At 40.3% G+C, this 22596-nt stretch overlaps 1 protein-coding gene and 1 long non-coding RNA gene across 2 annotated transcripts in view; one reads left to right on the plus strand and one right to left on the minus strand.

Moving 5' to 3' along the window:
• LOC130089885 (scavenger receptor cysteine-rich type 1 protein M130) overlaps positions 1-22596 on the plus strand; it is a 140075-nt gene that overhangs the window by 34252 nt on the left and 83227 nt on the right. The window lies entirely within an intron of this gene.
• On the minus strand, positions 6745-7901 carry LOC130089942 (uncharacterized). The gene is made up of 3 exons (XR_008807613.1): positions 7757-7901; positions 7602-7671; positions 6745-6787 (listed from the first exon to the last, which is right to left on the minus strand). It is a non-coding gene; the product is annotated as an uncharacterized LOC130089942 (long non-coding RNA).

Genomic DNA, 22596 nt, shown 5'->3' on the forward strand with positions numbered 1-22596 from the left:
CACAGGATTTTTACTAGCAGGTAAGTTACTTTCGGTCATAACTATTTCATCAACTTGTTCACCAAGCCCGACTCTTTCGGTAAGTAGGTCCTCAGTGTCGTAGTGGTGACAGTTAGGATCATTAAGTGTGAGGGGACTGTCTGAGGCACCATTGGACATATCAGGTGGCTTGTTAATTTCAGGAGTGCAATCATCATTTTGAGCATTTACAGGACTCTCAACAGGACAATTGCTTGGAGGTTCAGTATGCTGTTTTTCCTGCACAATAGACATAGTTGGATCAGGCTGCACAAGACTGTCATGGACTGTGGGAAACTGAGCATTTGGGGGTTCTCTGAAATAGTAAACAGGAATGATTTCATCTTCATCGTCTGAGAAATGATTCTCATCCACAATAGGATTTGTACGGGTTGCTGGCCTGCGCCTTGTGTGCTGCTGGTCAGGCGCCTTGTTGACCTCTGTAGGCAAGTAACCACATGGAAGGAGTAAGTCCCTATGCAGTGTTCTCAAAAGACCATCCTGATTTTCAGGTTTGACTGTATAGACGGGCAGGGTACCTGCTCTCCTCACCACCACGTGGACAATTGACTCCCACTTGTCTGAAATCTTATGTTTTCCTCGAATGCGAACGTTTCTGACCAATACTCTGTCTCCAGCTTCCAAGTCCGAAGCAGTCACACGCCTGTCATACCTCATTTTGTTCTTGTGTGCTATCTTTGCAGCATTTTCAATTGCTATCTTGTAGCTGTCTTCAAGTCGTGACTTAAGGTTTTGCACATACTCTGCATGTGATGTTTGCTGACCCCCTTGCACTGGCAATCCAAACGCCAAATCAACCGGCAGACGAGGCTGACGTCCGAACATCAGTTCATATGGTGTAAATCTGGTCACCTCATTCCTGGTGCAATTATAGGCGTGTACCAGGGGTTTTACAAAGTCACGCCAATGAAATTTCTCTGGGCTGTCAAGAGTACCTAGCATGTCTAGTAAGGTGCGATTAAATCGCTCAACGGGGTTGCCCCTAGGGTGGTATGGGGTTGTTCTTACTTTGTGTATGCCGGCCACTCGACAGAGCTCTTTTATTGTGTGAGACTCGAAATCACGCCCCTGATCACTGTGTAACTTTTCTGGCATTCCATAGTGCACCATAAAGTTCTCCCACAGACACTTTGCCACTGTGCGAGCCTTTTGGTTAGGTGTTGGTATGGCAACCGCAAACTTAGTAAAGTGATCTGTAATCACCAGTATGTCTTTGGTCCCACTTTTGTCAGGTTCAAGAGAGAGGAAGTCCATACAGAGGAGCTCAAGGGGTCTGGTGGTGTTAATGTTGACCAAAGGCGCAGCTCTCTCAGGTAGCGCCTTCCTCCGTACGCACCTGCCACATGTTTTGACCTTTCTCTCAACATCCAAAGCCATTTTTGGCCAAAAGAATCTGGTCCTTACGAGATCCAGTGTGCGGTCAACCCCCATATGACCCATGTGATCGTGTAGGCTGGTCAAAACTGGGTCACGCAGTTCAGCTGGGAGCACAAACTGATAAAAGGTCTGAGAGCCCACTTGGCGCCTCCGGTACAAGATGTTATTACGGAGTTCAAGGCGATTTAATTCCCTTAACAAGAGTGGAAGCTCAGGGAGTTCATGTCGCAAAGTCGGGGGTGGTTTATCTCCCTGCTCGATCTGGGAAATGACATGCTTTATACTTTGATCAGCTCTTTGTTTACTCACAAGCTCTGCCTCAGTTAAGTGGGGGATAACGGGCAACCCACCAAGGTGATCTTCTTGCCCATAACTGTCAGGCACAGCAGTAGGTGAGATGGCAAGAGTTTCAACTAAAGCAACACAATCTGAAGAATCTTGGCCAACATAACTGACACTGTAAATGAGCTGTCTCTCACAGATTGCTTGCACAACAGCTTGATCTACTGCATCTATATTTTCTGGATCAGAGAGGTGACCCTGAGTAAACTGTCTTATGCGCTCTATCTCTTTTTGAGATTTAAGGTCATCAGCCAGCTCCCCATGAGGCCTGCGGGACAATCCATCTGCATCGCCATTTTGCTTTCCTGGACGATAGAGAAGTTTGAATGAGAAAGTGGACAGTGCCGCCAGCCACCTATAGCTTGTCGCATCAAGTTTTGCTGAGGTCAGTATGTATGTCAGCGGATTGCTGTCAGTAACAACAGTGAAGTGGTTGCCGTAGAGATAATCACTGAACTTTTCTGTCACTGACCACTTGAGTGCTAAAAATTCCAACTTGTGTGCAGGATAGCGACTCTCACTCCTTGACAACCCTCTGCTTGCATAGCCTATGACACGACACTGACCCTCCTGTTCCTGATACAAAACAGCACCGAGTCCAGTGGTGCTTGCATCGGTGTGGAGTACATAGGGCTTCTGGGGATCAGCAAAACCTAACACAGGGGCAGAGGTAAGGCTCTTAATCACCAGGTCAAATGCCTGCTGGCAAGCGGGTGTCCAGCGACTCCCAAAGATCTCCTTTGGGTTGCGGTACTGCCCTGCTTTCTCATCTGACTTTAATTTCCTGTGAGAAGGTGGGTAACCAGAGGTTAGATTGTGGAGGGGCTTAACGATGTTAGAGTAGCCCTTAACAAACCTCCTGTAGTACCCAGCAAACCCAAGAAAAGATCTCAGCTCTCGCAGGTTTTTTGGGACCGGCCAAGTCTTAAGAGCAGCAATCTTCTCCGGATCAGTCTCGACTCCATTCCTGGAAACTACATGCCCAAGATAACGGACTGACGTCTGGAAGAATGCACACTTTTCAGGTGATAATTTCAACCCGAACTCTCTAAGGCGTGTTAGCACCTTCATCAGCCTTGCTTCATGCTCTTCTAGAGTCTTTGAGAACACAATCAAGTCGTCAATAAAGACTAGAACATCCTTTAAATGCATGTCCCCCATGCACTTTTCCATTAGTCTTTGGAATGTGCTAGGTGCATTAGTCACTCCCTGAGGCATTCGGTTAAATTCCCAGAACCCAAGCGGACACACGAATGCGGTCTTGGGTTTGTCTGACTCCTCAACTTCGATTTGGTAATAACCAGACTTTAAATCAAGGACGGAGAACCACTGGGAACCACTGAGCGCTGAGAATGTGTCTTCCAGCTTTGGAAGAGAGTATGCATCTTTTATGGTCTGGAGATTCAGACGCCTGTAGTCTATGCACAACCGGACTTGGCCATTCTTTTTCCTGACCACTACTATTGGTGACGAAAACGGTGACTCTGACTCTCTGATGACTCCTGCATGAAGAAGCTCCCGAATGTGGTTGCGAACAGCTTCGATGTCTTGTGGGTGTATTGGTCTTGCACGCTGTTTAAAAGGAGTTTCATCGGAGAGTTTTATGTTGTGTGCCACCTTATCTGTTCTGCCAAAATCTAAGTCATGTTGTGCAAACACGTCGGGCATGTTGTGGAGCTGCTGAGTGATGCGTTCTCTCCATTCAGATGGAATTGGGGACTCACCGAAATTGAAGTTTAAGTCGTGCTTGTTGTTTGACTGTGCCTCTGGTGACTTTGAGAGGGATTCTGATTGTTTTACTACACTGTGCTCCCGTAACAAGATGCTCTGGTAAGCACTTATCTCTGCAATTGCACATTTAGCAGGAATGACTATATCATGGTCAGACTCATTACTGATGACCACTGGTAGCTTATAGGGCCGCTGCTGGGGAATGTCGACTAAGCTAGCTGTTACCAGCAAGCCACCCGGCAAGGAGGGTACTGATGGCTGCTCAATGACTACAAACTTCTCATTCTGCAAGCAATAAGCTTCAGCAACTCCCTCAACTACTACAGTTTCACCAGCTGGAATGATTTTAGAACTTCTGCCTTGCAATGTTACTACACTGGGTTGACTGTTGTTGGTCTGTTTTTGTCTAAGCTCAAGACATTTAAGAACTGCTCTATAGCCATGTGGGATTGGTTGATGGCGTGTCAATCCAGCTTCGAAGTACATGTCATACAGTACATCCAGCGTATTGGTGCCTATAAGAACAAGGGACTGTGAAGTGGCTCGAATGTCAGGAACAACCAAAGCGAGTGAATTTACATCCATTGACGCTCCAATAAACTCTTTTGGAAAAGTTACAGTCATTTCTATGTAACCCAAGTAGGGTACGGACTGTCCATTCGCTCCTTCCACCTCCAAGAGATCATGTAGGGGCTTAATCTCCTGCTCTGGAAAGTGCTGTTCATAAAATGACCGGGGAACTGTCGTTACTTGGGAACCCGTATCTAATAGGCAGCTGACTTCTTCACCTTTTATGTGGACTTTAGCGGTACTCTTGGTACCGACCAACCCCTTAGGGAGTTTGAAAGGGTGGTTCTTACTTGAATGTTTTAGATTAGCACATACTTCAGCCTTGTGTTTACGGTGTACGTCTGAGGGACGTTGTTGACTCTCTTCAGTCCCTGTTTGTCCCCCAACAGGAACTGCTAGTCGTTTAAAGATAAGTTGAGACTGTTTTGTGCGTCCCACATGTGCTGCTTCTCCTCTAACTGTTTTTTCTTTTCAGCTACTAAAGCAGGGTTTGCCCTGTCTGTGCAAACCGGGGCAATGTGCCCATCCTCCCCACAGTTAAAGCAGTACCAAGGCCTGGGTCTGTAAGTCTGTTTTTTCTTAGCCTGTTTTAGCATGTCTGTGTTAGCACGGTCTAGTTTTTGTACTTTGCCTGGACCTTTCCCTGCTGCTCCCCTGTTATCAGCCCCCGTTGTCTTTTTCTGTGCCATCAAATAGGTTAATTGGCTTTGTAAACTGGCTACTTGCCTCCCAAGATCTTCAATAACACTGAGACTGACCTCCGACTTCTCTCTTGACTCTGCACAGGCCCACGCACTTTGGAGCTGAAGCTGGCCACGTTGCCTGGTGGTGCCCATGTGTTTTTTCATGCGACTAGCTTTTGCTAACTGTCTGTCTTCTTCTGTTCTTAGTAAGAGCAAGAGGTCAGCAAATGAAGGGGGGTTACTTTTCTTCTGCTCTAGTTGCAGGCAAGAAAGTAATGAATTGTCCCAGCATCCCCTACAGAACTGTTTGAGTAGGTGTTTATCCACATCAGCTGGTGCAGCCCCACCCCTTCTCACAGCCAGATTCAATGCTAATTGCAATCGATGAAGATAAGTGGAGGGTTTCTCACCCGGGTCTTGAAGGGTGTTCATAAACTGGGCAAAAAGTTCTTCCCCATCCTCAACAGTACCAAAGGCTGAGTCCAATAGCTGCAGGTAAGCGATGGGGGGTGATCCAGGCCGTAGCCCTTTCACCACATCTGCTGCAGGCGAAAGTAGACATTCGAGAATTCTTCTTGAAATCTGAAGATGGGACATACTGGGATCATTTAAAAGCAGTTCGATGTGTGAGCGCCAAGTGTCGTAATCAGCTTCGTTACTGGGTCTGGGAATCTTTCCAGAAAAGGAACGAAGCCTCACTGGAGATTGCAAGTGTGGGCTAACACCTTCACTCCTTACAATATGCTCAACCACCACCTTCTGTATCTCTGCTGGGTTTATGTCACTCACTGAAAGGGACGGAGCTTTCCCTCCATTAGTGAACAGGACTGAATCAGTGGCATTTAAGCAATTTTCTTCCCGGGGGGCATTCAAGAGTGAGCCTAGGGCCTGTTGATCTTCAGAAGTAGGGGGTTGAAGTGTCACAACTGGGGCCTCAACATGTGAAGGGGAAACTTCTATACCTACGGGTTTCATAGCTTCAATATCTTCACCAATCTGAGACATCATCTCTTTCAACACCTCCCCATAGTCTTTGCCACTTAGCTTGGCTAAGCCCTTTAACTCAGCTAGATAAGTTTTTGTAGCATTACTGCCAATCTGCGTAGTGTACACACTGCTTAATGCTTTTACAACATATTTAGCACATGGATCACCCTGCACTGTATATGTGTATGGCAAAAGTGGCTCTAAGTTCTCAAAAGCTGAACTGCTCGAAAACTCAATGATCAGGTTTTGGTAAAATTCGGATTTAGAATCATCAACTAAAAGGGCTCTTTCGATGGAACCAAACTTCTTAAGGAAGTCAACAACTTGCTCATCCTGATCTGCTACCTGGGTTACCCCACTAACAATCACTGCATTCGGAATTTTAACACCTGACTTCTGTATGAAATCCATTGTGCATATCCTTTCAATATTGATATTCAATGTCTCTGGCTCCTGGCTGGCTCGCCAATAATGTAACCCTTATTACGAGGTAGTAATAATAATGTACATAGGTTTAATAGTCTGAAGTAGTCGTAGAGAATATCATGAATACGATTTGGACCAAAATCAGAAGACACTAAATTGTTAAGAGCCTGAGAATTGAATATCAATAAAAAAAAATATACCACACCAGAATGACAGTTTAGACAACCTGTATTAAATTCACAGGGTGGAGCATACATACAAGGGAAACAAACATATATATGAAAAATAACAAATTAAAATAATAAAGTGCGCACGTAAACAAACAAAACACTCTCTTTTCAGTATCTTTGAGCTCAGTTCGTCCTCGGTTCGACTTGCCCTGGTTGACAAAAGTTCAGTTTCACCGTTGGGTTTTTTTTCCAGGTTGAGTTAGTGTTTGTCCTACCACAATGAAGATGAAGAGGATGAAATCAGTTCGTCTAAAGCACTCTGATTCGTTGTCAAACACGGTTGGCTCGCCACCCAGCCACTCAGACTGGGAATCAATGCATCTTTGGAAGAACGTCTGGATCTGGATCACTCCATGCAAAGGATCTCTGCCCGATGTTCCCAACTCTTTACCAAAACCTGACCTATAAATAAGGCCAAATCATTTCTTTCAATTACCATTCAGCGAATAAATGGACTGTTACAGGCTTCTACAAAATAAAATGAGATAATATTTCAGTACACCTATAATGCAATATAAAAATCTTTCTCTCGTTGTACAACAGCTCTTATGTTTCTTCTCAGGTATCAAAACTAAATGAATTTTTCTCTAGTATCAAAAGTAAATTTACATAATTTGCATCCTTCATAAAGACACATTTCACATTCAAGTTTTATGAAACCTTATGGTAGTCACATTAACAGTATGAAGAATAAAACTGCATGAATTGCATGTAAACATTAATCAAATTGTATCACTTTAAATTAGAGGCATTAAGGCGTTAGTGTGCTTATTTATCCCCCTCTGCACCGGTAACAGTTGAAAGAATGCACAAAAATTTTTTACCTCTTTTAAGCTTCAGTGACCACAATTAAATCCACAATTTTTAACATCATTATTTAACAAACTAACTATTTAGCAACAATATAAAAAGTTAACATCCCTTTTTATAACCCACAAACGAAATAACTTGATAGTTTCAAAGACATTAACCAGTATTTCGCTAGCCTATTGTGGCTAATTACCTTATTAACATATGCACACAGCAGGCTTTACACCTTTAGCTCTACACAATGAACACCTTTGCATTGATTCACCCATTAACACAGATTAACATAGATGCTATGCTAGCGAACTCATAAACTCAGCAGACTAGGTTAAATACAAAAATGAGCAGCAAAAACCTGGCCTGTTAGCATGAATATTAGCGAACTCAGATGGCTAGATAAACAACTCACCATTTTAACGGAATTCACTGCCTTTAGCTCCGTGACAACAGTGGATTCAGGCACAGCTTTCGTTTACACTCTATATTACAATAAGGCATAGTCAGTATAATCAATAATGATTACAGAACTTGTTTAATTTACTTCCTATTGTTTTTTCAGCTTACCAAGCAGATAACGCAGCCTCCTATGCTCAAGTGCAAGCGCCAAAAGAACGTGCAGTGACGCAAAACTAGAGGCGTAACTGTAACAGAGCCTAGCTGGCAGCTGATTGGTCAACTCAGTGCCTCATAGAATTCACCCATTGGCTCACTTACACGTCCATCAAATATACAAAATTAAAGTTAACCCTTTCGTGACTGGGTTAAACAGCTACATAGGGTTTCTCATTATTTAACCTGGCTACACTATGATTGACAGGTGGGCAGGGCTAACCTTTGACCTTCCGGAGTGTGTCCCGGAGGTCCCTTTGATCTAGGGATGACCCTTTGACCTATCGATCGATCAAGTTGACAGTTGTCTTTGATCTGGGGTATGCCGGTTGTCTTTGATGTGGGTGTATAATCATTTATTTTGACAGTTGTCTTTGATCTGGGTATGCCGGTTGTCTTTGATGTGGGTGTATAATCATTTATTTTGACAGTTGTCTTTGATCTGGGGTATGCCGGGTGTCTTTGATGTGGGTATGACAGTTGTCTTTGATCCGGAGGTATTATAGAATAAAACATATGAAGGGGTGTGCAAAAAATAAAAATCATCTTACTTTATCAGACGTTCCCCAAAGATGTTGAAATTAGTTCCTCCGAGTGACTCTCTCTCTCTCACCGGCCTTTTTTCATGACAGCCATGGTCACCGCACTAAGCATCTGCATCTGTGTGTCTGTGTGTGTGTTACATGATACCCTCCGCATTCCTGAAGCAGGGGCTATAAATTTGCGGGGCTGTGAAAGTGAGAAAATATCGTGCACTAACTAAAGTTGAACAACATTGTTCATTTAAAAGTATATAAATAAAATGCTTTTATCATTCATTGTAAAATAAATAACTAAATGTACTGATCCTATTATTTTAGATAAAAAATCACCCCGCATGTTTTATAGATTAGAAGAAAACATACAGGTTGCTAACAGGTGACAAAAAATAAAACCATCTTACTTTCCCGGCTGTCCCAAGATGTTGAATCATTTAAAGATCCCAGATTGTTTTCTCTCTCACAGCGAGTCTGTGGCTGACCAGCACCTTTTGGTCTTGTGTGTGTGTGTGTGTGTGTGTGTGTGTGTGTGTGTGTGTGTGTGTGTGTGTGTGTGTGTGTGTGTGTGTGTGTGTGTGTGTGTGTGTGTGTGTGTGTGACGCCATCCCATTCCTGCACTCTTGCTGGGACAGTGAGAAAATATCTCACACTGGCTAGAGTTGAAACCATTCAGTTCTTTCAATTGATATAAATGAAATTACAAATATTTCACACCAAACCAATTATTTTAGATAAACAAATAAATAAAATGCTTTTCTCATTCATTGTAAAATAAATAACTAAATGTACTGATCCAATTATTGTAGATAAAAATCATCCGGCATGTTTTATAGATTAGAAGAAAACATACAGGTTGCTAACGGTTCACAAAATAAAACCATCTTACTTTTTCACCGAGTTGAAGAAGTAGTTCCTAAGATGTCCATACAATATGAATGGTTTACAAAAGATGTAAAAGATGAGTTTAAAGTTGTCCCCCAGTGGTTCTCTCTCCCCCACGCTTGACCGGAGTGGTGTGTGTGTGTGTCTATGTGTGTATGTGTAAGAAATGGGTGATATCATCGGCAATAAATTACTTTAGACCTCTCTGAATCCTGAAAACCTCTAAGTCACAGGGGCCCGGGACGCACGCTTATCTGTGTGTGTGTGTGTGTGTGTGTGTGTGTGTGTGTGTGTGTGTGTTACATGATACCCCTCCAAGTGAGGACAATATGTATCATATATTTCACACTAAAGTTGAAAAACATCATGCTCTATATAAATGAAATGGTTAAAATTTACATCTAGTAATTTACAAATATATTATTTCACACTAACTTAAGTTGAACAACATTCTTCATTTAAAAGTATATTAATAAAATGCTTTTATCGTTCATTTTTTAAATAAATAACTAAAGTTATTATTTTAGATAAAAATCATCCGACATGTTTTATAGATTAGAAGAATACATACAGGTTATGAACGGGTGTCAAAAATAAAATCATCGTACTTTTTTCAGCCGGTTGACGAAGTAGTTCCTAAGATGTCCATACATTTAAAGTTGAAAAGATCCCACAAGTAATTCTCTCTCCCCCTCGCTTGACAGGCATGCATTGTCTGTGTGTGTGTGTGTGTGTGTGTGTGTGTGTCTGTCTTTTCAGCGGTCAGAACGAGACATTGCATGTGTTCGATTAGTGTTAATCTTATTTCATAGTATAATCATTAAAAGTTTAAATTATATCTTTTAAAAATACAAGATGTTTTAAATTAAATTAAATTAATTTCATAAAACAAATATGCTACATCGTGGAAAAACTTGACTGTATTTTTTGTTTATCAGGGTATATCTAAAGAACTTTGAAATTTGGGGCTCTCACAAGTCATCTCACACATTGTGTGAAATGTTCAATAATTCCTCAAGTAATATCTGTGCGAAAATCACCACATAGGCCTATCTTTAGTGCGAGAGCACCAATGAAGACATTTAAAATCTGTCATGCCTCAGGCCAGCCCCCATTAGCTTCAGGATATATGGTGACAGAGCAGATGAGTCTCTGCTAACACCTTTCCAGAGCCAAAATTTTGTTCGTACTAAGATTATTTCAAATCATAATCGTAAAAGTTTAAATATTTTAAAATGAAAAGATGGTTTAAATGAACTCTTTATAGTTTTAATACATTCGTATCCTCTATTTTTCTTTTAGAAGATTACTGTAAGGATTTTGTTTAATGGTGACCTAAAGTATCATTTTTATTAATATAGCCATAATGATTTTTGTACTGTAACAGCATATTCTAACGTGTACACCTAAAACACGAACATCACAGAAAACTGCATTTTTACATTTTCAAAATAAATATATAAAAATAAGTAATTTAATATAATTTCTAAGCTGTTTTGCGGCTCCATAAAATCTCTATTTTAAAATTAAATTATTATAAATAAAGTATATATAACTCAATGAATAATAACACATATGCTACTAAAATGTATTCATACAAATTAAATATAAATATATATATATAAATTACATCGATAATTATAAAAAACTTACATTTTCATAGAACTGAAGAAGTAGTAGAATCTAGATCTATGCAATGATAAAAAACAATCCAAAAAGCAAATAGTTTAAGTTGTGATAAACAAACAAAACCCTCCCAGATCCTTCAGTGATAAGCTACAGGGTGAGATGAAGCTTCAGACCCGCACAGAGACGGAGGAGTTACATGCCAGATGAGCCTCTGGGGCACAATTATGTCACAGCGTATGCAATGCTAGTCTGCTTTTCAGAGGTTTATTCAAATTAAATTCATTTAAAAGCATAATCTTAAAAGTTTAAATTAGATCTTTTAAAATTAAAAGACTGTTTAAATCAAATCTTTAAAGTTTTATTAAAATCATATTTATCTTCTTAGAAGACTTCTGTATGATATAAATGATTTGCATAAAGGTATTATTTTTACTAAACATTGTTTGTTCAAAAAATCTAATAAAAATGTTATAAATCAAGAACTGTCCTTTGGCATCTTAGATCTTATTTCAAATAGTTTTTTGTCCATGCGACATGAAACATGTTGTCAAAGTTTGTCACAATGTTTTTGTTTTAAAAGAAATCCCAGGACTCTACATTGCTCTTATTTAGATTAAGTTGTATCATTTAGAAAATCACCACACATATTCAGAGACGCTGCATAAGTAAAGTTTGTCTTGAGCGAATATTTTAATTTTACTCGTCTTAATTCAAAGCCTGATCTTACTTTTTCTGCTGTAGCTATGACCTATTGTACGTATAAGATGTATCATATTTACTTTTCTTGCATCTCTCAAACTATCCTTATTCATTGTGGAAGCACACAGGGTGAAACCCTTCACTGAGAATATACTATCGGTTATCTACTCAAAATATATGTAGAAAATTCAAATGCTAGCATTTGTTGATGCGACAGGCTGTCTGTTGGCCGCATGAACAGACTTTGGGGAGAGCTGATGAGACTATAGCAGAAAGCATGCCCTTTTGACAGGGACGTGCACAGGGGGGTTGCTCAGGTTGCCCGGGCAACTGCCCATATGCCCTTCTCACTCAAGTTGCCCTTCCGAGAAAAAAATTAAATCGTACAATGGATGCAGAATTTCACGTAGGCCTAGATTTAAAAAAAAAAATCGCAAAGCCTCATTCACTTACATTCGGGCACCGAAAGTGAAAGTCAGTATGAAGGGCAAACGCTGCACGCGACCATAGACTGCACGCGACCGGCGTAGGGCCACGCAAATTAAGGCCACGCCTCCATCTCGTGTCATAGTCATAGCGCGCCGTCAAATGTGTAGCTACAACATCCACGACAAAATGAAGCGAAACTATCCTTCTGGTCACGAAAAGAGGAAGAAGAAAAAAACCATGAGAGTGAATTGCGGGAACAACAATCAGGTAAACTTGTGTTCTCTCCTCTCTAAGTTTGATGTCAGCAAAGTTTGATGTTTTTCGGTCTTGCTAACCTAGCTGGGCAGGCAGTGCATCTCTTGCATCACTTTGTGGCTGACAAAAGTGAGAGTAAAATACAAGTATTTATTACGTTTGATTTTGATAAACGACAAAGTGCAACTGTGTTTGTTTACTGCAGCTCGGAAAACATAACCGCGTCGCGTGTGTTATCGTGCGTTCATATGCGCGTTGCCGAAATGAAACTCGCATTTTTCAAGCAGAAATATGTGGAGACCAGACATACTGTACAATACATGCATGCACGTGAATGATGGCACTCCCAATCAAAGTACACATTATACTTTTAAAACAAGACACTGATTATCAAGTCTCAGTGTAGTTAAAAACTCTAAACAACTGCACTAATTATGCAAGATAGAAAGCAATGTAATGACAATTTGACATTGATTGACTATTGATTTATAGGCTATATTGAATTTAAAATGTTGATTAGCTGGACATACTGGTCAAAATGGATGCACATCCCTCAGTAAATAATAACCATAAATCAAGAATTGCTTCAACATGCATAATAAAAAATTAAAAAAGCATACTGATGCCGAAAATGCCCAGGCTGTAGAGAGAACCAAAGTTAATCCCAAAAGCCAAAGCTCAGGGTTATAATTTATTATTTTCTTCTTATTTATGTTTACGTTAATATTCACTTACTTAATAATATTCACTTATTATCTTAACATTCTATAGAAAATACTCTATTCAATAAATATTGTGTGTTTGAACCTCATTCTGTTCTATATTGTTGTACTTATTCTTTGACTGTTTTGGTTAAAGGAGGGAGGATTGTATTGGGAGCACTGAAGTGTGAGGTGTGACTGTGTGGCAATGGCAAATGGTTTACATAGCTCACGACATCACAGGTCAGGTAGAGGGCCCCTTAGCAGAATTTTGCTTAGGGCCCCAGGGGGAGGTCAGGATCGGCACTGGGTTTAGCAGTCGATTCTGTTCCTTACCGGAATTCCTGTTCCCTTTACGCAATCATACTACAAATCATGCGTAGTTGCCCAGATGAGCAAAAAGCACAATTGAATGTACGGGAAGCCAAAAGGTTCAAAAAGGATTGTATTTTTTCCGAAATCTAGGCCTAAGCGTTTTTTTATTTTATTATTAGAAGCGAGTTTTTCCCCATCTGTCAATTCAATCCAGATTATTTATTTAAAAAATAAAAAAATAAAAATAATAATTAAAAAACAATAAACAATAATATGAGGAACTCTTTTTCTCATGTCTATTTTGGTGACATTTAACATATTGTTAATACATTTTGTATACTGTTTACAAAGTTGTATATCATAAACCTGTCATCTTTGACGTTTGCAATCTTTATAAATAATAATAAGACCATAATATGAGGCATTGCGTTTGGACATAAACACGATCAGATAAGGCAATTTGTATGGGCAAAATTCAACTGAATATATTCCTTCATATAGCCCTTGAGTTTTGGGGGTAGTGCCCTTTTTTCAGGTCAGAGCAACTGCCCCACAAAATTCCTGTGCACGTCCCTGCCTTTTGACCTCCTCGATTCAAACGAATAGTGCTCTCTAGCGCCACGCTTTTTCAAATGCGTGTTGCAACTACGGTAACCGTTATGTGCCAAGAAGCTACGACATGTCATCCAATAGCACTTCATCGAGTTTAACTATACACGTTCTACCGCTATGCTGCCTATTTAATGAATTACACAACCACGGAATGAAAAAGCTTGTAATTTAGACCGTAACATTGACTTACCTGTCGAGAAGAAAGCAGGCAACTTCTCCTTCATTTGCTCTATCCACCTGGGAAAAGCTATCCCGATATTTACCCTCGTTTTGAATTTGCCGGACACGTTTCATTTTAAATATATATATATTTTTTAAGCTTTATTATGGCTACGAGGATTATATTATGAAGTGCCGTGCAATCTTTCAAATTTGCCGGGGGAGTGACAAGCGCCTCTCACTGACCTCCTTGTGTCCCTTTCAGATGGTTTCAGTCAGCCGGCTCTGAACGAAAACGTGTTGTAGAAACGCGTTGAGGTAGCCTAGTGCTTTTTGTACCTCTCCGCTATTATAGTTTTTTCAAGATGGCGGAACGACATGGAGGCCACCATGGACTTACCCGTCAGAACATTGGCAGAGCTAATTTTACACCAATGAGATCATATTTATTAATAAAGACATTGATTTTAGCTATTAAAATACTTTTAAAAAAACTACTGTACCTTTAATTTCAGATGTGTAAATTACAAAACTTTCAATTTTACAATTACATTTTTCAACCGAGTGAATCTACACATGGGAGATCTTCAGAAGTCATAACTTCAGGGGTCGATGGGGGTCCTGAGAATATTTAATTCCCCTCAAAACCAAAGATTAAGTTTAATGACACTAGTTTGCAACGGTCCCCCCAAAACCAAATAGTTTATACGATTTGTATCACACTTTTCAAAGGGTAATCTTACTTTAAAGTTTGAACAAAAATGTAAAAGCACTTCTTCATGTTTGCTGTGTTCTGACACAATGTCATCATGTGTTCAGCTCACAATGACGGCATTAAGGATGGCCGAAAACGCGCGTAAGGTGGTTTTTCCAGATTTTCCACCAAAAAATCAAATACTGTATTAACCTTTTCAAAGATTAATCTAGCTTTTAAAGTTAGAATAAAAAACCAAACATATCTTCATACCATCATTGTGAGCTGAACTGTTTGGAGTTTTGCAGCACATATTTCTTTTGCAAAAACATTGCATCGGACATATCATATATCATATTTTTTTACTTTATACTTGCTAGGAAATGAATTGAAATTGAACCTTTGTATAAATAAGAAAAGTATATTTTAAAAAGAAGTTTAAAGGAAAAAAGTACCAATTAATGACATTGTGTCAGAACACAGCAAACATGAAGAAGTGCTTTTACATTTTACATTTTACTGCTTTCGGGAGAGATCCTCTCATTACTCGTTTTCTCCGTGGTACACTGAGGTTGAGACCTGCACTGCACTCTAGATCACCGGCTTGGGATTTGGCCATTGTACTTGAGGGTCTGGCTTTGGCTCCTTTCGAGCCCGTTGAAGAGGTTTCAGAGTAATTCCTCACTCTAAAAACTTTATTTCTACCATAAAGACTCAGAAGAATTCTCAAATAAATAGAATTTATTTTGTGAAAGGAGTTTACAGACGAAAATAAAGGTAGATGCTCGACAAGCTCCGTCTCTGAGTTCTTTGGCGTAGGCCTCGTCCTCCGTCAGGGTCTGAAGGTTAGCTTGTAGGTCCTGCCTGATGTTAGAGGCAGGGGCGGAGCCTACCCCCCGACGAGTGGACGGGAGCCATTCTGGTGGTGGTGGGGAGGATGGGGGAAAACTTTGCTAGGACACCTGCGGGCAACAACATGGAACGGTAGGATCAGTCTTTTATATTCAATGTCGAGCTGTGATTGGTTGCGTGGAATTATAAATTAGTGACGTGCAATGGAGTCTTTCTGGTAGAACTTACGCTTACGCTTTCATTTCTACCATAAAGACTCAGAAGAATTCTCAAATAAATAGAATTTATTTTGTGAAAGGAGTTTACAGACGAAAATAAAGGTAGATGCTCGACAAGCTCCGTCTCTGAGTTCTTTGGCGTAGGCCTCGTCCTCCGTCAGGGTCTGAAGGTTAGCTTGTAGGTCCTGCCTGATGTTAGAGGCAGGGGCGGAGCCTACCCCCAAAAAGTAAGGAAAATGTGATGAATTCCATACATACCTATGAGGATTCTGAAAGGCATACAGTAGGATTAATAAATAGGGAAGACAATAAGACGACTTTTAATTGCTTATCTTAAAGTCAGGTACTGAGTGTAAAAGATTAAAACTACGATATGTTCTGAGATAAGATAACTTATAAGAGACTTCAGCAAGATCGAGAGTAGGAATGTCACTCTATATGGGCAGAGCTTATTTTTAAATGTGAACGAAGCCGCGTCTGGCCGCAAAACTTGAAATGGGAATTTTAACGAAGCCTTGATAGGCTGAGTTATTAAGATACATACATACGAAAGCCTCGACTGCCCATGATAGTAGGCTTTAAGTAATCATTAAAACTGTTCATTAAGCCTCGATAGGCTGATGGCTCGATAGGCTTAGTTCATGCGACAGAACCGAGATTTAAATGTAATATGCGTTTATGAAATAAGACACGATTGTCTAAGGCCACAGTAGGCTAATGCCTCGATAGGCTGATGCCTCGATAGGCTTAGTCCATACGTCAGAACCGAGATTAAATGTAATGTGTTTATGAAATGAGCCACGATTGGCTAATGCCTCGATAGGCTGATGCCTCGATAGGCTGATACCTCAATAGGCTGATGCCTAGATAGGCTGGTGCCTCGATAGGCTGATGTCTCGATAGGCTTAGTTCATGCGTCAGAACCGTATGTGAAAGATTAAACCTACGAGATATACTGAGATAAAGATAATTGATTAGAAGCTTTAAAAGATCGAAATTGGGAATGTCACTATATGTGAGCTGAACTTCTCATCTTCTGAATATGAACAGAAGCCACATCTCCCCCCAAAACTTGAGATGGAGATTTTAAATGAAGCCTCGATAGGCTGAGATTTTAAGATGCATACATCCTGGGTATGAATATAGGGAGAAAATAAATAAAAGCAAAGTTACATAGCATATGCACCAGCCCTCGTCTTTCTTTAAAAATAGGTCCGTAATTGACCTAACATTTATAAATATTGAGGCTGTCGCCAGGCGACTACCCGAGGAGCCACGAAAGGCAGAGATGACACATTGGCATAACTGCTATCAGGGAAGCTACGATATGCGCAAAATATTTGCTTTAGCGTACAGTCATGAAAGCTCGGTCAATTGTAATGTCTCGGTAGGCTGAGTTCATGTATCGGAACCGAGATTAGTTGAAAGCTCGATAGCATAAATGTAACAGGCTACGTATAGCCATGAAACGATCACAGTGATTGTAAAATAGGTCCGTGATTAACCATATATTTATAAATGATAAGGGCAGTTGCCAGGTCGACTTTCCGAGGAGGCACGAATGGCAGAGATAAGACATTGAGATGATTACAATCGGGAAAGCTACGATTTGAGTTTATGAACGAAGGCTGCGATCGGCCATGAAAAAAGTTGGCTTAGAGTACAATCATGAAAGATTGTTCACTAGTGATGCCTCGATAGGCTGATGCCTCGATAGGCTGAGTTCATGCATCAGATCGAGATAAGTCGAAAGCTTCGATAGCATTACTGTAATAGGCTACGTTTAGCCATGACGCAATACCAGTAATCGAAAAATAGGTCCGTGATTGACTTTATATTTATAATGATAAAGGCTGAAGCCAGGGAGACTTTACCGAGGAGCCATGATAGGCATAGATATGACATTAAGATGATTACAACCAGGAAAGCTACGATATGCATTTATGAACAAAGGCCGCGATCAGCCATGAAATAATTGTCTTTAGGGTTCCAATCATGAAAGCTTGTTCGATAGCGATGCCTCGATAGGCCGATGCCTCGATAGGCCGATGCCTCGATAGGCCGATGCCTCGATATGGCCGAGTTCATGCATCAGAACTGAGATTAGTCGAAAGCTTCGATAGCATTAATGTAATAGGCTACGTTTAGCCATGAAACGATACCAGTATTCGTAAAATAGGTCCATGATTGACCTTATATTTATTATGATAAAGGCTGAAGCCAGGAAGCCTTTCCCGAGGAGCCACAATAGGCAGAGATATAACGTTAAGATGATTCAACCAGGAAAGCTACGATATGCATTTATGAACGAAGCCCGCGATCAGCCATGAAATATTTGGCTTTGGATTACAATCGTGAAAGCTCACACAAGTTATGCCTCGATAGGCAGAATTCGTGCGTCGAGAACAAAATCAAGTCGAAAGCTTCGATAACATAATGAAATAGCCCAAGATTGGTCATAAAATGGCATTAATCGTAGAATTTCAGAAGCTGTGATAGGTTTAAAAATATTGCAGCAATCAGAACCGAAAGTTACGATAGACATAAGCAAGCAAGGATACGAATAGCCTTGGAGCGTTGTTATTATGGTATTTTCAAAGCTATTCTTCATTAATCAATTATGGGATGAGTTAATGGTAAAGAACGAAATAAAGAAGGCCACGATTGACTGCGTGTAACTAAACAGATTAGCAGTGAAAAGCGGACGTATGATAGATGTATGGATTGTTAACCACCGCCAGTAGCTAGCGAAGAAATTTACCTCGAATGTCGGTTGAGAGGGCTTGTTGAGCATTTAGTAGAACATACGTGTCGGATCTGATGTAGGTCTTGTATGCTGTGGACGACCATTGTGGTGGCAATTTTAATGATATTCATTGATCTTTAGTAAAATATAGATGATTCAAAGAATGTCACATGTGTGTCTCTCACTTGTAGTGAGAGAGGATTCTGTTTATGTACCTGGGGAGGCAGAAGAGGGAGACACTCCAGAGAACAGACGAACAAGGACCTCTGACCTAGATGTCAGAAGGCCATTTGGTGCAGGGGAGCTTAGTGGGCCAACTAGTGACGTCTATGGAAAACTACTGGGAGGAAGGCTCTGGGGGGAAGAAGGCCTTGAAACTAAGATAAAAGCTAGTTCAGTCTGTCTGGGGGTGTCACTCTTCTGCACAGGGTAACAACTGTGTATTAGACTGCTCCTATTCTTGCAAGAATAAATACTTCTATTTTATATAATTTGACTCTGAGTGTCTCTTACGCAGTGATGTTTGTTTGAGATGAATTTTTGCCACAACACCATCTACCAAGCATTTGGATAGGGGAGGCGGGAACGCTGCATTCGGCTACTGTTGTTGTGGCTCCGATACGAAAGGAATAGGCCTACCCATTGTATATATGTGGAGAAAGACTGGAGAATTAAGGAGGAAGCTACATGAGTTCAAAACCAGTGCTTTGTCATTGGAAGACCGTTCGCTTATATGAAAAAAAAGGGAGTATTGAAGTGTGGTCATGCTTTGAGATATGACCAAAGAGGTATAAGGGCAATAGGAATTATCCACTTTGGACTTTATATTAAGTGGCCCTAATACCTGTGAACTTACATGGTTACTAGATATGTACTTAGTATGTAACTATATTGTAAATACACATTGGTACATAGTATTTACAACTGTAATATTTGTGTAACTACACATATGTAACAACCCACGGAAAGGTATATGTAAGTACAAATGTGTAACACGACATTGGTAACAACACTTTTTCCACTACAGTAAGTACATGTGTAACAGGCATTATGTAACTACATTTTGTAACAACAATATGTATTCACACAAGTTGTTCCACTTCCACACGCAGTCTTCCATACTGTAGTTACCAGTTAAGAACACACTGAAACCATGATGATTCCTATGTGTATTCCATGTATTTACTATATGACCGGCAGGACTTATGTTGAATAACAGCTAAAGTTTTCCCTTGTGGTACCAGTGTACTTACATGGTGACTCCTTAGGAACTCTGCACTTGATACAATGTGTTAAACTGTCATAACTTACATGTATTATGCAAAACCCAAACCTCTGTGCAACTGTACTAACAGTGTACTTACATGGTAACTCCTCAGGAACTGTCCACTTAATATAAAGTGTAAAATGGTCATAACTTACTGTGTATTATGCAAAACCCAAACCTCTGTGCAACTGTACTAACAGTGTACTAACATGGTAACTCCTCAGGAACTGTGACACTGATTTCATGTCACACTATAGGACAGTGCTGTCACACCAGTGGACGTTTTCAAGATCAAGGCCAGTTTGCGGCCTAGCTATATGAGAGACAGTCTTTAATCCTGACTAACAGTGTTAAGGTTTACATTATTTTCAATAGTCAATCAATATAAATTGATGAAAATTTTCAGATCAATACTTAAATAACGTCACACCAAAGGACTGCATATTGGATCCCATTTCCAGCAGTGCACAGAAATAGCAATATTATCAAAATATTTGAGACAGAACTCACCTTGTGTGCAGTCCATGTGCTCCTCTCAGTAATAGGGTGCCCAAATTAATGCCTGTTTCATTTCTACAGAATGGCGTCACACCAGGTGGACACCAGTTTTGCAGACAAAATGTAATGTGTCATAATTATTCTAAATGGGGACCTTAAGACTTATAACCTTTAGTTTCATTAAGTTAACACTACTATAATATCTATTCAAGTATTTTAATGTATTTAGACTTATTTTTCATTTAACTAAAGTAGGTTTAAGATAAGGAACGCTAACCCGGACAGTCACGCCAGTGGACAAATGTCATGTTTAAAACAAAATATTTACATATTTGAATTATAATGCTCATTAATTACAGATGTATTAGTTCTGGAAGATTAAACTGTATATAAAAACTGATATTTTAATAAAATATCATACATTTTTTTTTATATTTGTCACTATGGACACAAAAATGGAGCGTCACGTCAACCACCCAGTTGTACCATAACGTATTATTATAAAGGATCCATCAGTAATCTTTGTTATTGCTAAAATCTGGTCAATCACAGAAAATGCTTTTTCCACAATAAGAAAACTTAAATTATATCTCAGTATGGGGGTCTTCACCATTCTTATCCAAGAATAAAAAGCCAGATACATGACAAGCCTGAGCTTAATTGACCATTCTTTATTAAAAATAAATATTTTACAAGTCTAACTATCGAGATTTTAAATAACTAGAGATGGAACTTTTTGTACACCACATACAAACCACTGAAATCGGTTGATAAATGTAAAAACAGTTTGTTTTTATCCAGAAAAAACGCAGCTCCCCCGTTTACTTACATTTGTTCACAGCGCAGTCTTGCCCTCCGCAAAATGGCGGACCCGTTGACGTATGGCAGCAACGTTCCAAAGCGGCCAATAGGGCGTCTATGTATTTATTATGTCTATGGAACTTACGCTTACGCTTTCATTTCTCCTTGCTATTTCGTCTATCAAGAGATTTGGAGCTTTGCATGTCCTGTCGGTTGCTCCCTCATTTCTGGAATTTGCACCTGGTATGGTGAAAGCATTTCTCTACCCTAGACCGGGTTATATTCCTATGGTCCCAGTTAATGTTGGGGGCCCAATAGTGCTGCAGGCCTTTTATCCTCCACCTTTTAATACCCCAGATCAGGAACAACTGAACCTGTTATGTCCAGTTCGGGCATTAAATGCCTACGTTCACAGGGCTGCCCTGTGGCGTAAGTCTAAACAATTGTTAGTCTGCTTTGGGTCACTCAAGAGAGGATGCCCTGCATCTAAACAGGTAATGAGCAAATGGATAGTTGAGGCTATATCATTGGCTTATGAAGCGGCCGGTCAGCCTTCACCTATGGCTGTACGGGCCCATTCTACAAGGAGTACGGCGGCCTCTACGGCCTTAATTTCGGGTGTTTCCCTTCTTGATATCTGTAATGCGGCAGGTTGGTCCTCTCCACATACATTTGTCAGGTTTTATGACCTTGACCTCTCCACTCCAGGGGCGAGGTTGCTTGCTTGCTTCTTAGTGTGCGCAAGGACTTCACACAGAACGGGCATTTGTCACTATGGCGTAGTGGGTATGGGGTTCCCACCGCGTCTCAAACGCAGCTCTAAGTTCCCTTGAAAGGGAACGTCTCAGGTTACGTATGTAACCCTGGTTCCCTGAGAGGGAACGAGACGCTGCGTTTGCCTGCCATACTTCCTGCATGCCCTGATCGACTTGCTTCAGGTTTTTTCAGAAGCTGGCGCGGTCTGAATTCAGGGGTGCTTTATAGTTTCCTGGTCTATGACGTCACCCGCCTATGACGTTTCGGGCTTCCATTTGATTGATTTTACATGTGCTTCACGACGTAATCACGCAGAGCGTTCCCACCGCGTCTCAAACGCAGCGTCTCGTTCCCTCTCAGGGAACCAGGGTTACATACGTAACCTGAGACGTTTTCTGCAGAGTTTAAGTGTCTTTGATGCTATACAACTGCTGTTCACCAATCTTTTATGTAACATTTTGTATTGAAATCTACCAAATCAATTATGTTTAATCAGGTTTTGACAGAAAAAATGCTTTGCTTTCATGGCTTTTTCAAAAAGTTTACATTTCTCTTTCCAGGGGTTTTTACGAATCTCATTGTTTTTGTGATCCCATTGCACTAAAACATTTTTATCTATTTGTATATAATTGTTATGATATCATATGCTTTAACTTCCACTGCTCCAGTTAATATTTCACAGCATCTTCAACCTATAAAAAATATTATTTTTCTTTTGAATGTAGACCCACTGATGGTGGAAA

The sequence above is a fragment of the Rhinichthys klamathensis genome, unplaced genomic scaffold (genome assembly GCF_029890125.1).
Source record: "Rhinichthys klamathensis goyatoka isolate OS25496 unplaced genomic scaffold, OSU_Roscu_1.1 h1tg000139l_1, whole genome shotgun sequence".
Taxonomy (NCBI): Eukaryota; Metazoa; Chordata; class Actinopteri; order Cypriniformes; family Leuciscidae; genus Rhinichthys; species Rhinichthys klamathensis.